The sequence below is a fragment of the Helianthus annuus genome, chromosome 5 (assembly GCF_002127325.2).
Source record: "Helianthus annuus cultivar XRQ/B chromosome 5, HanXRQr2.0-SUNRISE, whole genome shotgun sequence".
Classification (NCBI taxonomy): domain Eukaryota; kingdom Viridiplantae; phylum Streptophyta; class Magnoliopsida; order Asterales; family Asteraceae; genus Helianthus; species Helianthus annuus.
Genome location: NC_035437.2, coordinates 51,110,752 through 51,127,297, shown reverse-complemented (window position 1 = coordinate 51,127,297; position 16,546 = coordinate 51,110,752).

The following is a 16,546-nucleotide window of genomic DNA, read 5'->3' as shown; positions in this document are numbered from 1 at the left end:
GGGCCTGATTTTATCTTCAGGTATGATATAATGCAATAAACATATATATAAGCCATGTTTGAAAGTTAACGGTTATGAAAGGGCAGGGTTTTGGGTGATTGGAGAAGAAAGGGTGTAACCGAATGTTGAATAACTACCTGGTAATTACTTTTTATTGTTATAAACATTTATGCATGGATCATAAAATACTTGTCTTTTTACCCCATGATTATAGAATAATTGCATGGGTCACCTAAAAAATAAATATATTCCAATCGAGTCATTCTTAAGTTACTTTTTCTATTCTAATCCTATATATTTTACCTCTAACTAGCAGGTTACATCTATACTATATGATAAAAGAAATTATTTAAAGAACACTTATCATTATATTAGACTATATCTTATGAATAATTATTATTTTAATTTAATCATTTTTTAAATATATATTTAAAAACACAATATTATTAGTTTTGATATTAATCAACTATTGCGTAATATTTCTTTTAACTTAATAATAGATTTAGATTTTAGATAAGACGTATAATATTATTAGTTTTAAATATGCGTCTAGGTGGTTTGGGCCTCTTCTCAGCCCGAGATGTTGGGGCTTATGCCTTTGTGGCGTCTAGAGCTCAGTCTTGAGAACTACAGGATCATATCCTTCGAAACGGTGGGGTTGTCGGGCTTGACCCAGACTATCACCAAGCGCTCGAACGCTTAAATGTCTCTCTCCCAGACTTGGATATTGGCGGTTTCTCTAACAAGGACACCGCCCCCTCGAAGCCACAAAAAACTTTGGCGAATACACTTTTTAGCAAAATCGCTCAAAGCCTGGGATAAGCTTTTGATTTGTCACCCCGCCAGAAGGCGGTGTTTGAGTGTCTGAAGGGTCCCCATGCTTAGGAATTTTTGACCGTTATCCCGATTGAGGGGTTAGGACAATGCATGTCGGCAGTAGAAAATACAGAATCATTCTCAAATACCGGCTAATGATCCCTATGTACCCAGAAGATGAAACCTGGCCGATATGTCGTAAAGCTTGTATGGATAAATATGGGGAGCACGCAGTTCACTATAAAGAGCTCCCTGGGTTTAAATATCGGCATGACTGGGTGCGAGATGTTTTGGGGGACATCTTAAGAAGAGCTGGGATTTCTGCTAAGAAAGAGGTCCCTGTGAATTTCCTCACGGACCCTATGGAAAGGAGATCTACTCTGCGACCAGCGGATCTGCTCGTCTTTGACTGGGCTGGGGGGAAACATGCTTGTGTAGACCTCACGGAGGTTTCCCCTTTAGTTGGTTTAAGGGAAAACGGGTTTGTAGCTGGACTAGCAGCAAGAAAGGCAGAATCAAAGAAAGTGGATAAGCACGTTAAAGCTTGCGCAGAGAACCAACATGTCTTTATCCCTTTTGCCTTTGATACTTTTGGCTCCCTAGCACCAGAAGCCATCAACTTCTTGACGAGGGTTCAACGGGTTATCCACAGCAATTGTTCGACCCCAAGGGGCAGGGGTTTGTGTTCGGGAGGTTGGTGTTTGCAATTCAGAAAGGGTTGGCGGCGCAGCTTGTTGCCCGTCTACCTTCTGTTTTGATGTAACTTAACAAGTTTTCTGGTTATATCAATCGTTTGTTTTTTGATAAAAAAAATAGTAAATTAATATAATAGTTTTAATAATTTATTTTTCTTTATTTTAAATTTAACCCTTTGATTCAACGATAAGGAATAATTTTATATAGATACAGAAAATAACATAAGAATGGCATATAGACATGCAAGAAGCTGCGCCGTAACTCATTTTTTAATAGCAAATCCAATTCTATCGAAAAGAAAACTTTGATTCCTCGAAGTTGAAAATTGTTTTGCACGACATTTTGCACTTTGTCCAGGAACCCGACAACTTCAGGAGCAAGGGAACCAAAAGTATTAAAGGCAAGGGGAATGAAGAAATGTTGATTTTCAACATAAGCTTTTTTCATGCTTAGCAACTTTCTTTGATTCTGCCTTCAACACAATCTTGTAAGCCGAAACAGTTTTCCTTTAGCCTAACCCGATAATCTCCTACCAAATATTATTTTGTTTAATCTCTTCTACTTAATTATTACTTTAAATTTAATATATACTTCTCATTTATAATATTATTTATTTGATTTTCTATATCATATGACAGACACCTACTTTTTATTTGTAATATATGCAAATTTGTTCTTATACTTTTCGACCATGTAATTATTTCTAATAAACTCTAAACTTTTACCATAGTATATATAATGCTAGACATAAAATTGAAAAATATTTTGGATGACATCAATAACTTAAGACATAATATAATTATATGTATAATTTGCACTTTTTACTAAAATAATACCAAACAAAATTACAAATATAAAATCATTGATTTTATTAATAATAACAAAGTCTTAATTTTTTTTAAATAATTCAAAAAATATATAACTAAAAACATATGACATTATAATACAGCTAACCCATTTATATTACGGGTTGAATAAATGTATCTTCTTTTCAATAATCATTTTCGCAGTCATCATATCTATCATGTACCGAGTTATATCCATTAGTTTTTTTTAAATATAATTTTCTTATTATTTTGTATATAAAATCATATTTATTCAAGCCGTGTAATACTCGAGAGTTTTTAAAGATATAACTATTTTTTTATTATTTGGTAAACAATATTATATTTATTCAACCAGTGTAATACACGTGGTTTTAAGGATATAACTTTTTTTTATTATTTGGTATATAAAATTACATTTATTCAACCCATACAATATGCTTCTTATAGATATAACTTTTTATTATTTAATATATAAAATTACATTTATTTAACTCGTGCAATGAAGGAGGTTTTTAAAGATATAGTGTTTTATTATTTAGTATATAAAGTCATTTATTCAACCCGTGTAATACACGGGTTATAACCTAGTATTTTATAAAGCTATCCCACTTATAAAATCAAATATATGAATTAGCGATTTAGGATCAAATACAAAGGCTACTAAAAATAAGAAGTGTAAAAAGTCTCATAAAAATAAACACACTACACAAAAAGAAAAAAAAAAATCCTAAACACCCACCACCATCCAAAAACTTAAACCTCCCACCCACCAAAAAAAATAATTTGGTGAAAAGTTGTGATTTTTTTTAGCATTTAGTTGTGGGGTTTAGTTTTTAGCATTTAGTTTGGGTGTGGGGGGATGTTAAGTTTTTTTTTTTTTTTTTTTTTTGGGGGGGGGGGTGAGGTTTAGGTTTTTGGGTGGTGTCACACCCCAACCAATGGCGGAAACATCGGGATGAGACGAAGTGTGAAGATTGCTCGAGACATCATAACGCTAATAATTGTGACAAGTATTTAAATAATCGTTTCATTTCATTTCTAAAGAATCAAGTACAAGGTTTTGAAACAAAGTACAACAACATGAATAATAAAATGATACAATACAAATACAATTCTTTCTAAGTGTGTATCTAAGCATCCTACTAGATTCCATGCATCGTCAACATCCACCTGTAACATGTTAAAATAAAGTTCAATGCAAAAGCAAAGGCGAGTATACAAGTTTGATACGTACATAGCAAAAGATAAGTTTGGACAATTCCTCATAGCAAGCATGTGATTCAAGATGAACATTTAAATATGGTATGTGTCTAACATATCAAACCAAGGAAACGCAATATGCTCATGACATAACCGAAGATAAAGAGGCGGGTCGTTAATCCTATAGCGCTACATATGTCACGGTTTGGCTCGTACGAAGTTAATGATAAATTCGACACATAAGATTAATCCAAGTTTAAAGCATCAAGCCATCACGTATACAAGCATGTTATAGGAATGTTCATGTGTTTAAGCAAAATGTTCATGTGTAAGTTTGTTGATAGATAAACATGTTACACCCCAAAAGTGGTAAAAGTAAAAAGGGGAATACGAGTATACTCACAAAGTTTGCATATGCTTTCCGATTATCCAATGTGACAAAGTTGACGAGGTTGGAAGGTTGAATGCGTAAGGGTTTAAGTTCAAGCATGTTTAGAGTCGAGATTCGGAATGAAAGTGACATGAAAATATTATACCAAAATATTCATCTTCCCACGTAACACTTGTATGACACTTGGTAACCACAAGGGTTATAATGATTTTACGAGTTGAACACACCCATAAGAATCATAACAAGGTTTAGGTCCTTAGATGATAACCTACTACTTTGACAAATGAATATGACTTCAACATCAAAGATTCGAGTGTACATAGATAGTATTTAGGTTGTATATTATACACATATTATTAAGTCCAAATGTTCAAGTATTCAAGTAAGAGGTAGAAGATTACATCTTCATTTAGGTACCTCAAGTTGGGTCATGGGTGTCATGGATGGGGTAGGAAGACAAGGCTTCCATTTAGGTACCCCTTTGATGTTCACCACTACACTTGATGTAAAAACAACCAAGGAGGGTCATGAACTAAGGTCACTACAAGTATGTAAAGTAAACTAACTAATAAAAATCATCAAATCACGTGAGGATTGTATGTTTGGGACAACCCAAGTTGTTCCATAATCACTCATGTATCAAAGGCTATGTTTGACATGATTTGTGGGTTAAACCCTAGACAAAACACCAAGTTTATGAGGTTTAATCCTCTGATTTTAAATATCTCAACCTTGTTTTTAAGCTTAACCAACCATGAGATAAGTTGTAAGCATTAGGACATAGGCATGAGATGTGTTAGACACAAGTTGCATAGGTTTAAACAAGTTTTTGATGAACATAAAAACAAACAGAAAGTTTATGGACTATTTCGGGGCATTTCCAGGTCTGATTTCTCCAAGGAGAAGTCTAGGAATCGAACCCCATGATTATCCAAGCAAGTATGAAAAAGAATCAAGTGATTTCGTTAAGAAATGAGCAAGTTATGCTCACTTTTGTAAAGATGTATGAATCTGTCCGAATTTCTGAAGTTTGCAAGAACTTGAGAGTGTTTGAGAGAGATTTTGATGTTGTGAAAGTGTAAAAATGCTTGGAGAGGATGGGTATTTATAGGGAAATGAGTTATTGGAGGAGGTTAGAGGTGGATTGGAGGTTATTGGAGGTGGAGAAAGCTTGGGATTTCGTGCATTATCGCGACCATTTCAAATCTGCTGCCCGCCAGACCCCCTTACGGACCGTAAGGGGGGCTTTGCGGTCCGTAAGGCCTGGCCAGGAAGCACATTTTTTGTTTTTGTGTTTTCTTGGTTTGTAACACGACCCAATGTTATATATTACGAGTTTTGTGACTTATTTAAGGTTCCTAAGTATAAGTAACATGTTCTAAAAGTTGCATAAGTGTAGAATGAGTACGTTTAAGTACCAAATCAACATGTGTGCATAGTATAAAGTATGTATGACACAAGTTTTATTTACGAAGCAAGTTCCGTATTTTACAACGATTACGATGAAAGAATGGTTATAAGAACACAAGGTTTCCAAAGATAGAATTTCACGCAAGGTTTCTAGATGTAGGAAGTTTGAAAACGCAGGGCGTTACAGTCTCCCCTCCTTTAGGAAATTTCGTCCCGAAATTTATTCAAGAGATAGGCTTGAAGGGTTTTGGTAAAAATCTTGAGTCTTGGAAATTTTGAAACGTTTTGAAAAGTATGAAATCTTGCGGGAATAGTCATAATAGGTTTGTAAAATGATTTGTTTAGCTAAAATGGTCTAGAGGCATAAGCATGAGTGAAACGTGCGTGGGTAAAACGATTTTGAATAGCTAAATTTGGAGTTGCTTTACAAATATATTTTATTTTACGAAGGAGGCCTTTATATAATGGTTTGAAATCAATAAAAGTGAGGTAGGTTGCATAGGAAGTTTTAAAGGTAGTATAAGACTACATATTTATAAAAATTGCTTCTCGAGTGGAACGAGAAAGTTTGGCAAAATAAAGTATTAATGACCTACTAAATACGTTTACACCAGAATAAGGGATAGAAAGACGGTTCTAAAGGTAATAAGATAAGTTAGGATTCGAATGTTTAAACAAGCTTGATTGTGAACGAGGTTTGTATGAAAGAAAGGGATAAAGGAGAATAATACGAGCATAGAATGAACGAATGACTCTCAAGGAGTGCAAGTATAAGAATAGCATAAGTGTTGGATAGATGAACGTAGTGTGTTAAGGATGAAGTCTCGTCGTGGATAATCGGGTATAATGCGTTTGTGAGTTGTCTAAAGTTGTATTAGGTCTAAATAGGTCTGTAAAACATCGAATTTCTCATGGCACGTTTTACGGAAGTTTGATAACATGGTGAAAACACTTATATATAGGAAGTACCAGCGGTGTATCCACCGTGTTTTGACCACATTATGTCCGTTTCGTATTCGGTGTCATGTTACGTTCTGTGTTTTACCATACACAGTAGTACACTCTATGGTTCTCATGAGCCAATCACTATAATCCCGTGTGCACCCGCGATTATATTGATCGTCGCAAGATCCGCGTAGCTTGTACTAGTCGTGTATGAATCAGGGTATACATAATTTAAAAATTAAGAATGTGTACGTATAAGAACGTAGTATGTAAGCAAGTCCATGCTTAAGTATGTATGGGACCCACGTAAGCAAATCACTCGGATTACGCTCGCGTACGGGTACGAATGTATGAATCATGAGTTTAAGTATGAATATGCATGTATGTATGAGCATAACATAAAGCGTGTAAGTAGTATGTGGATAAGTATAAGCATAAAACGTATGAAAAATGAGTATAAGTGCGAGTACAACAGGAGTATAAGCGTAATCACAAGGTATATGAGTATAAATACAAGTATCAGTGTGAACATAAGATCTATGAGCATAGATATGAACATGAATATGAATATAGGTGTAAAACATGAAGGTTAAGTATGAATAAAATATATGTGTATGAATATAAGTGTAACAAAGTTGCGTAAGTGCAAATGAAAACATAAAGCATATGAACATGAATACGAATGTAGTATAGACATGAATGTAAGGACAACCGTAAGTGTATAGTTGTGGGTGTATGTATTAACGTAAAATGTATAAATCGCGACTATTAGTGTATGAGTTAATGATTTTATATATGGTATGAATTTAAATACGTATAAGATCAAGAGGTTTGAGTATAAAAGAAACCAAACTGAGTAGTACATGTGAAGTAGTCGTGAGGCATAAACTAGAACACGTGAAACGACGTGCATGTCTAGTTGTTTGAGTTTATCGAATCAAAATAGATTGAGTTGAATGGGAAGGTAGAGTATAGTTTGTAAATGTAAGGGAACATAAAGTACTCATTGGTTATGCATAACGTATTTTGTAATGATTGAAATTTGGGTAATAAAACGTTTTAAGACATGATTTAGAATCCCGTGTATATGAGTTGAGTGAAAAACAGATTGTATGATAGAAAGTACGCTTGATAAAACAATGTATTTTGAAATCGGTATGAGTAGGTATTTTGAATAATGATAAACAATTTGGGTATAAAATATGATCGAGTTTGCATCATAAGGTATTTTGAAGAGACGTTTTGGTAACGATCACCTAGGTAAGGGAATCACCCCTAATTCGTTGGTGAGGTCGTTTTTAAGAAAAGGGGAGTGGAGTTAATCGTCAAGGTAAGGAAATCACTCCTATCTCGATGATATGTCTCCACTTGTCGTTACAAGGATTATGAATTTAAATTATATGAAATCATGCATATGTATAAATGTATGGAAAAGATTTAATATGTTGTGTGTGTAAAAAGAGAATATCGAAAGTAAATTCAAATTTGAAAGATCGTATCGTATAAAATGAATAATAGAAACACATGTTTGATCAAAATTTGGGTGGTTCCAAAACGGAACTTTGACTAACCAAAGTGGTCGAAAAGTCTTTTGAATTTGAGGAGCATGCTTTGGCCTAATAGGTAAAATACTCTCGCCGACAAGTCGGTTAACGGTATTTACCCTTCCGGTTACTACATGTCCCAAATCAATCGAAATTTCGAGACTTGGCGGGATTTAAAAAAAATATCAAGGAGTGGAACTAGTCGCCAAGGTGCGGGTTTCACCCCTAACTTGACGGTTTCGTATCCTAAGTGTGGTTGGTACTTGTCGGGTCGAAATTTAGTTTCGACATGTTGACAAGGGTCCACTAGAATTTAAAATTTGAGATTTACCATTAAGATGTGGATTTCACTCCTAGCTTAATGGCGATATCTCGTGTAAAAAGAAGAATATATAGATTGAGTATCGTTCACCAAATTGTGGGTTTCACGCCTATTTTGGTGAATTCGTCCCATTTCTATAATGTGAGGGTTTACGGATTTAGAATAGTCAAGTAAAATGCATGAGGAAAAGTGTATGTCAAAAGAATACACAAACAAGTATAAACACATAAGAAAGCATATCAACAATGGTACATAAAGAATAAAGAATGAAATAATAAAACAAGTATTAACACATAGAGAAATATGTCAAGAATAACACATAAAGATTCAAACAATGAAACAAGTGTTAACACATAATAAAACAAGCACTAATGCGTACGAATAACATGTCAAATATTACACATGAGTAACATACATGTTTAAAAAAAAAGAGCATAGATAAGTAACAAATAAGGTATCATGTAGTGGTTCAAACAAAGCATACGAATAAGGCTCTAAAACTATAGTCTAGGTGAAAGCATTCCTACTTTTCCTAATTCCTTATAGTTATGGCTCTGATACAAATCTGTCACACCCCAACCAATGGCGGAAACAACGGGATGAGACGAAGTGTGAAGATTGCTCGAGACATCATAAAGCTAATAATTGTGACAAGTATTTAAATAATCGTTTCATTTCATTTCTAAAGAATCAAGTACAAGGTTTTGAAACAAAGTACAACAACATGAATAATAAAATGATACAATACAAATACAATTCTTTCTAAGTGTGTATCTAAGCATCCTACTAGATTCCATGCATCGTCAACATCCACCTGTAACATGTTAAAATAAAGTTCAATGCAAAAGCAAAGGCGAGTATACAAGTTTGATACGTACATAGCAAAAGATAAGTTTGAACAATTCCTCATAGCAAGCATGTGATTCAAGATGAACATTTAAATATGGTATGTGTCTAACATATCAAACCAAGGAAACGCAATATGCTCATGACATAACCGAAGATAAAGAGGCGGGTCGTTAATCCTATAGCACTACATATGTCACGGTTTGGCTCGTACGAAGTTAATGATAAATTCGACACATAAGATTAATCCAAGTTTAAAGCATCAAGCCATCACGTATACAAGCATGTTATAGGAATGTTCATGTGTTTAAGCAAAATGTTCATGTGTAAGTTTGTTGATAGATAAACATGTTACACCCCAAAAGTGGTAAAAGTAAAAAGGGGAATACGAGTATACTCACAAAGTTTGCATATGCTTTCCGATTATCCAATGTGACAAAGTTGACGAGGTTGGAAGGTTGAATACGTAAGGGTTTAAGTTCAAGCATGTTTAGAGTCGAGATTCGGAATGAAAGTGACATGAAAATATTATACCAAAATATTCATCTTCTCACATAACACTTGTATGACACTTGGTAACCACAAGGGTTATAATGATTTTACGAGTTGAACACCCATAAGAATCATAACAAGGTTTAGGTCCTTAGATAATAACCTACTACTTTGACAAATGAATATGATTTCAACATCAAAGATTCGAGTGTACATAGATAGTATTTAGGTTGTATATTATACACATATTATTAAGTCCAAATGTTCAAGTATTCAAGTAAGAGGTAGAAGATTACATCTTCATTTAGGTACCTTAAGTTGGGTCATGGGTGTCATGGATGGGGTAGGAAGACAAGGCTTCCATTTAGGTACCCCTTTGATGTTCACCACTACACTTGATGTAAAAACAACCAAGGAGGGTCATGAACTAAGGTCACTACAAGTATGTAAAGTAAACTAACTAATAGAAATCATCAAATCACGTGAGGATTGTATGTTTGGGACAACCCAAGTTGTTCCATAATCACTCATGTATCAAAGGCTATGTTTGACATGATTTGTGGGTTAAAACCCTAGACAAAAAACCAAGTTTATGAGGTTTAATCCTCTGATTTTAAATATCTCAACCTTGTTTTTAAGCTTAACCAACCATGGGATAAGTTGTAAGCATTAGGACATAGGCATGAGATGTGTTAGACACAAGTTGCATAGGTTTAAACAAGTTTTTGATGAACATAAAAACAAACAGAAAGTTTATGGACTATTTCGGGGCATTTCCAGGTCTGATTTCTCCAAGGAGAAGTCTAGGAATCGAACCCCATGATTATCCAAGCAAGTAGGAAAAAGAATCAAGTGATTTCGTTAAGAAATGAGCAAGTTATGCTCACTTTTGTAAAGATGTATGAATCTGTCCGAATTTCTGAAGTTTGCAAGAACTTGAGAGTGTTTGAGAGAGATTTTGATGTTGTGAAAGTGTAAAAATGCTTGGAGAGGATGGGTATTTATAGGGGAATGAGTTAGGGTTGATTGGAGGAGGTTAGAGGTGGATTGGAGGCCATTGGAGGAGGAGAAAGCTTGGGATTTCGTGCATTACCGCGACCATTTCAAATCTGCTGCCCGCCAGACCCCCTTACGGACCGTAAGGGGGGCTTTGCGGTCCGTAAGGCCTGGCCAGGAAGCACCTTTTTTGTTTTTGTGTTTTCTTGGTTTGTAACACGACCCAATGTTATATATTACGAGTTTTGTGACTTATTTAAGGTTCCTAAGTATAAGTAACATGTTCTAAAAGTTGCATAAGTGTAGAATGAGTACGTTTAAGTACCAAATCAATATGTGTGCATAGTATAAAGTATGTATGACATAAGTTTTATTTACGAAGCAAGTTCCGTATTTTACAACGATTACGATGAAAGAATGGTTATAAGAACACAAAGTTTCCAAAGATAGAATTTCACGCAAGGTTTCTAGATGTAGGAAGTTTGAAAACGCAGGGCGTTACAGGTGGTGGGGTGGAGTGGGGTGGGTGTTTAGGTTTTGGTGGTGGTGTAGTGTGTTTAGGTTTTAGGTTTTTGGATACCTGTCACTCTATAATGCCTTCTTAGGGGGGTAGGAGCGCCCGTCACTTATCACTCACAACTTTCAATTAAGTTCCGTCATGTCATCAAGCATTATTCCATCATTAGTGATAGATTTAGTGGAAATGACCATCACTCACCACACCCAACAATTCTCTCAACTTCTTCACGCGTGAAATATACAACGCGTTTTAAATTCCACGCGTTTTCAAAAGGAAAAGGGGTGGCGGCGGTGTGCGTGGTGGTTCCACGTGTGATGGGGTTGTGACAACGGGGCGCCCCGTTCCCACTTATACTTCTCATTTTTAGAAGCATTTGTAGAATAAATTAACCCATGAATTAGCATCAATGTGTGTTATATCTTTTATATCTTGCAATTTGTTATTGTGCACATATAAATCAATCATTTAATTATCCCATTGTTAATGGGTTTAGTTTTAGGAAATGACGAAATACAATGGTAACAAGTATATATATATATATACTAGGTTATAACCCCGTGTATTACACGGGTCGAATAAATAAATTTTATATACTAAATAATAAAACAATATATCTTTAAAAACCTCATTTATTGCACGAGTTGAATAGATATAATTTTATATATTAAATAATAAAAAGTTATATTTGTAAGAAGCATATTGTACGGGTTGAATAAATATAATTTTATATACCAAATAAAAAAGTTATATCTTTAAAGCATATTGCACATTTATTTAATATTAAATTAAGATCAAGATAAATATTTAATGTAACTAATAAAATATTAAGAAAAAAAACACGCTGTAGATTAAATACTACAAGGAATTGATGATTCCAACACTCGATATATACTTTAATTAATATATTAAAAAATTATAATAGATTAAAATAATAATAATATATTATTTAAAATATATATTTATAGGAGGGTTATTTATAATTAATTAGAAGAGATTAAACTAAAATAATAATTATCTATAAGAGATGGCCTAATATGACCCCAAGTGTCCCAAAAGTGGTTTCTTTTATTATATAGTATAGATATTATATATATATAGAGGGTAAGGATAAATCGAAAATCTTGTTAAGTTAAGAAAACCATGAAAACTTAATATGAGCCATTGATTGATTGTTGTATACGGTTGAGATCAAATGAAGATTAAAAGCTGATTAACAAAAAATATAATATTGTTATTTGTACTATAAGGGTAGTTTCGAAAAGTGTAAATACATTACAATTCTTGGGAGTATGAAACGTGCACCATGTACAATTACATCATTCAAAAGCAAAATATCTACTTTTTTGCATATAAAGAATCATTACACTTTTTGTCTCCAGAAAATTTTTATCACAAAAAACACATATCTCCGTGAGGATAGTCTCATTAACCAAATTATTGATGAAAGTTCTTCATAAAATTCTTTCAATGTTCATCCTTCCTCCTACAACATTCTAAGCATTGCAAAAAAAAAAAAAAAAAAAAAAAAAAAAAAAAAAAAAAAAAAAAAAACTAATTCTTAAAGAAAAAGAACAACAATATGTAGAGAGTTACATGGAACAACTGAAGTAACACAAAAGGTATCCTTTACTTTTAATATATCATTCAAAATTTGTTGTTGTTTTAAGATCTACAAATAGATTAAATCAGATTGTAAAAAAGTATTAAAAAATGGTAAACGGTTTCTCTCAACGATAATAGATAAAAACCTGTTTCATCGATTGTCAAAAAGGTTTTATTTTGTATTTTCATCTTTTGTATAAATTTATAAATCAATCTTCCCAAAAATTTCTACCATTTGCAAAGTCTGGTGCGTCGACTAAACTGGTTTGTTTTTGCGGGTAAAAAGAAGGGTTTTTTTTTTAATGTTTTTGGCCTTTGTTTATGTAGAATCTGGGGTTTTATATACAGGTTTGGGTGTTGTTTCATACACATTTGGGTTTTAAAAAATATTACATACGGTTGTAGATAAAACTATAGATTTGTTGTTTATGTATTTTTTTATAAGGGTTTTGATTTGTTGTTAATGTTGAATAACAAAAAGTGTTTGTGTGTGGTTTTAAAGGTGTTACAAAAAAATGCTCTATTAAAATAAAAGATTTTGCTTTTGTTCATAATGGATTTCGGTTGGAAACAAAAGGAAAAAAAAACATTTAATTAGGGTGTGGATAGTGTGGATATATGTCATAACACAACACCGAATGATGTAAAAGGAATGGACCTTTTTTCGGGTTTATGTTTGTAAGTAATGAACATTACATTTTTTTTGTAGTATGTGTTTCTTGATTTTTTATTAAAAATGTAACAATAATGATATATATAAATAAAAAGGTTTTTTTTTTTTTTAACTTTGTTTGTTTGTGTTGAATAACAAAAACGGCTATTTTGTGTGTGTGAATTTAAAATTGTTAAAAAATGTTTTGTTTTGATACAAAGGATACCTGTTAGGCCGTATAATTTTTAAAAAAATGTATAAAAAAAGGTTCACATTTAGAAGAAAATGTAACAAAAAAAGGGATAGAAATTAGTTTGACAAAAAATAGATGGGTGAGTGTTGTTATATAAAGTGTATATTCCTATTTTTTGGTGTTGAATAATAGTAACATTATTTGTGTGGTTTTACAAGTTTGTTACAAAAAAAAAAAAATTGTATGAAAAAAATGTTACTTGGTATGCCACACAATTTCAAAAGATATATAAAGAAACTTCACATTTTAAAAGAAAAAAAATGTAAACAAAAAAAAGTTAGAAGTTGTTTTGAAAAAAAAGTTACATTTGTTAGTATTGTTTCTTTATATGTACACAAAAACTGTGTATATAAAACTTTACATTCTTGAAATCTTATATATTGTAACATGTTAATAAACCTTCTGGAGCCTACAGATAGTGAAGATAAGCAACGGAGCGGGAAAAAGTGTGTCCGGAAAAGAAAGTACAAACAGTCAAGCTGTTTAGTGTAGCGTACAAAAAAGTATGTAGGTAAGGGGTGTAGGTTAAACTTTAGTATGCCCCATGTGTTTATTTTTTTGAAAAAAAAAATTGTAACAGATGAATCTTGTTTACTTCCCCTCTTTGTTGCAACAAAAAAAAATGTAACATTTGTTTATTGTTATTATAATGGGACACCTTTGTTATGAGACACCTTATTATTATGTTGGATAAAAATGTAACAAGAAACGAAATAGTAAAGTTGTTGCTGGTTACATCTACATTGAATGAAAAATCTTATTTAAGAAAAAACAAATAGAAAAGATGTTGTTGGACATGTAAAAAACAGGTTGGAAGAATAGGATACATCTAAGTTCCCATGTAAAAAAATTAAAATATACATAAAAAAAACACCTAACCACAATGCTCAAAATATAGCACCCTTAATTTGTGTTTTTTTCATTGGTTCATATTATGTCACTCTACCAAAAAATAGTAAAAGTGTTGCTAATTACATTCACAAATGAATTTTGCTTTTTAGGGAATAAGTATGACAATATGTTTTGTTAAGCTATGTTAAAATGTACCGTAACATTTGTGGTGAGGGGCATGATATATGTAACATGAGAAAAAAGTTATAAAGATTGTTTTGAAAAAATCAACTAGCATAATATAAGAAAAAAGTCTTAAAAATACCAAAACCTAAAGCAATGTATCTTTTAATTAATATTTTACACCTTAGAAAATCTCTTTAGTTGCAACAAAAGATCACATCAGACACTATTATACGTTTATTTCCATTATTTAAAATCATGCATATCACTATTAATGAAATGCAAAAATATATGGATTGTGTAGGTGAAAACAAATAATAAAGTATATAAAGTGTGTATCAAATCAAGTCAACCTCTCACTATAGCCTATGAATTCAGCCTACAACATGTGTCAGCTCAAAAAGATGTGAAATACCTGAATTGCCCTTTTACTCATATGTCACAGAAATTACGTGGATGCTCCTTGTCCACATATATGGGTTTATTGGGTTTTCTTAACTGGGATGAGTTTTCTCATTATAATTAGCCTATATATATATATATATATATATATATATATATATATATATATATATATATATATATATATATATATTATATGAGTAGGGATCCTGCGGAAAGTGTAGGAAGCGATCTGGGCCATTAGATGAGTGTGTTTAATGGCTTAGATCAAATGGATGGCATTTTCGTAATATCTGAGTTATATAATTAGAGACTTTTAATATAGTGAGGGTATTTTGGTAATTGAAAGTGTTTTAAATAAGTTAAGAAACTGCCATATCAATAACCAATCCCTAAATACATGCGATTTCCCCCTCTCCCCCCCCCTCTCTCTCCCTCTCTAACCCCACCTCCAAAAACCTCAAAACGGTGATGGCTACAACACACAGTGGAGTAGGGATTTTGTGGGGTTAGGTGGTGGGGCAGGATGGAACTGTAGTGATGGTGCTCAGTGACCAGAAGGGGGTAGGCAGAGAGGAGCGGCTGGGGTGATGCCGCCACCGACGATCAGTCAAGGTTTCCGACGAGCCCTTTTCGAATCCAGGTTGAAGACGAAGACACTGACAGTGTGTCCAGCAATCTGCTTGCTGTTAAAACACAATGTCATGAAATTTGCTTGCTGTTAAAACACAACGTCAAGAAATTTGCTTGCTGTTAAAACACAATGTCCAGCAATCTGCTTGTTGTTAAAACACAGCGTCAAGGAAATCTGCTTGCTGTTAAAACACAATGTCAAGAAATCTGCTTGCTATTAAAACACAATGTCAAGAATCCTCTAGCAATCTACTTGCTGTTAAAACACAGCGTCAAGAAATCTGCTTGCTGTTAAAACACAATGGCCAGCAATCTGCTTGCTGTTAAAACACAATATCAAGAATCCTCCAGCAAATCTGCTTGCTGTTAAAACACAGCGTCAAGAAATATGCTTGCTGTTAAAACACAATGTCAAGAATCCTCTAGCAATGTTGTAAAATCTTTTTTTACAATTTCCTGTGAATATGTTGTATGGATTGTATGATTTAAATTGAAACTGTCATTTTGAATTAAATGGGATATTTAGTTTCCATAATTTTCTAGTTAGTTAGTTATCCTAATAAAATAATCCATAATTAAAATAATATTCAAATTACACAAATGCCCTTTTAGTTAAAATCCTTCAATGCCACATGTCGCGTTCTTATTGCTTCCTAGACTTTCTAGAAAAAACACATTTTCTACCCAACTCCTACTCATATTATATATATGAATATGAATATCATTATATTATATTGTTAACAAAGACCACTCATCTTCAAACCAAAGTCATTCATATATATATTACATACTAGGTTATAACCTCGTATATTACACGGGTTAAGTAAATAAAATATCAAATAGTTAATAACGATGATTTAACAACTATAAAACGATATTTTAAGACATTTTCTGATATCCAAACAAAAATTTGTTTTATGTATAAACAAAACTTGTGATGTTTGTCAAGTTTATAAATATGAAAGCATTTGAACTATCGATTAGA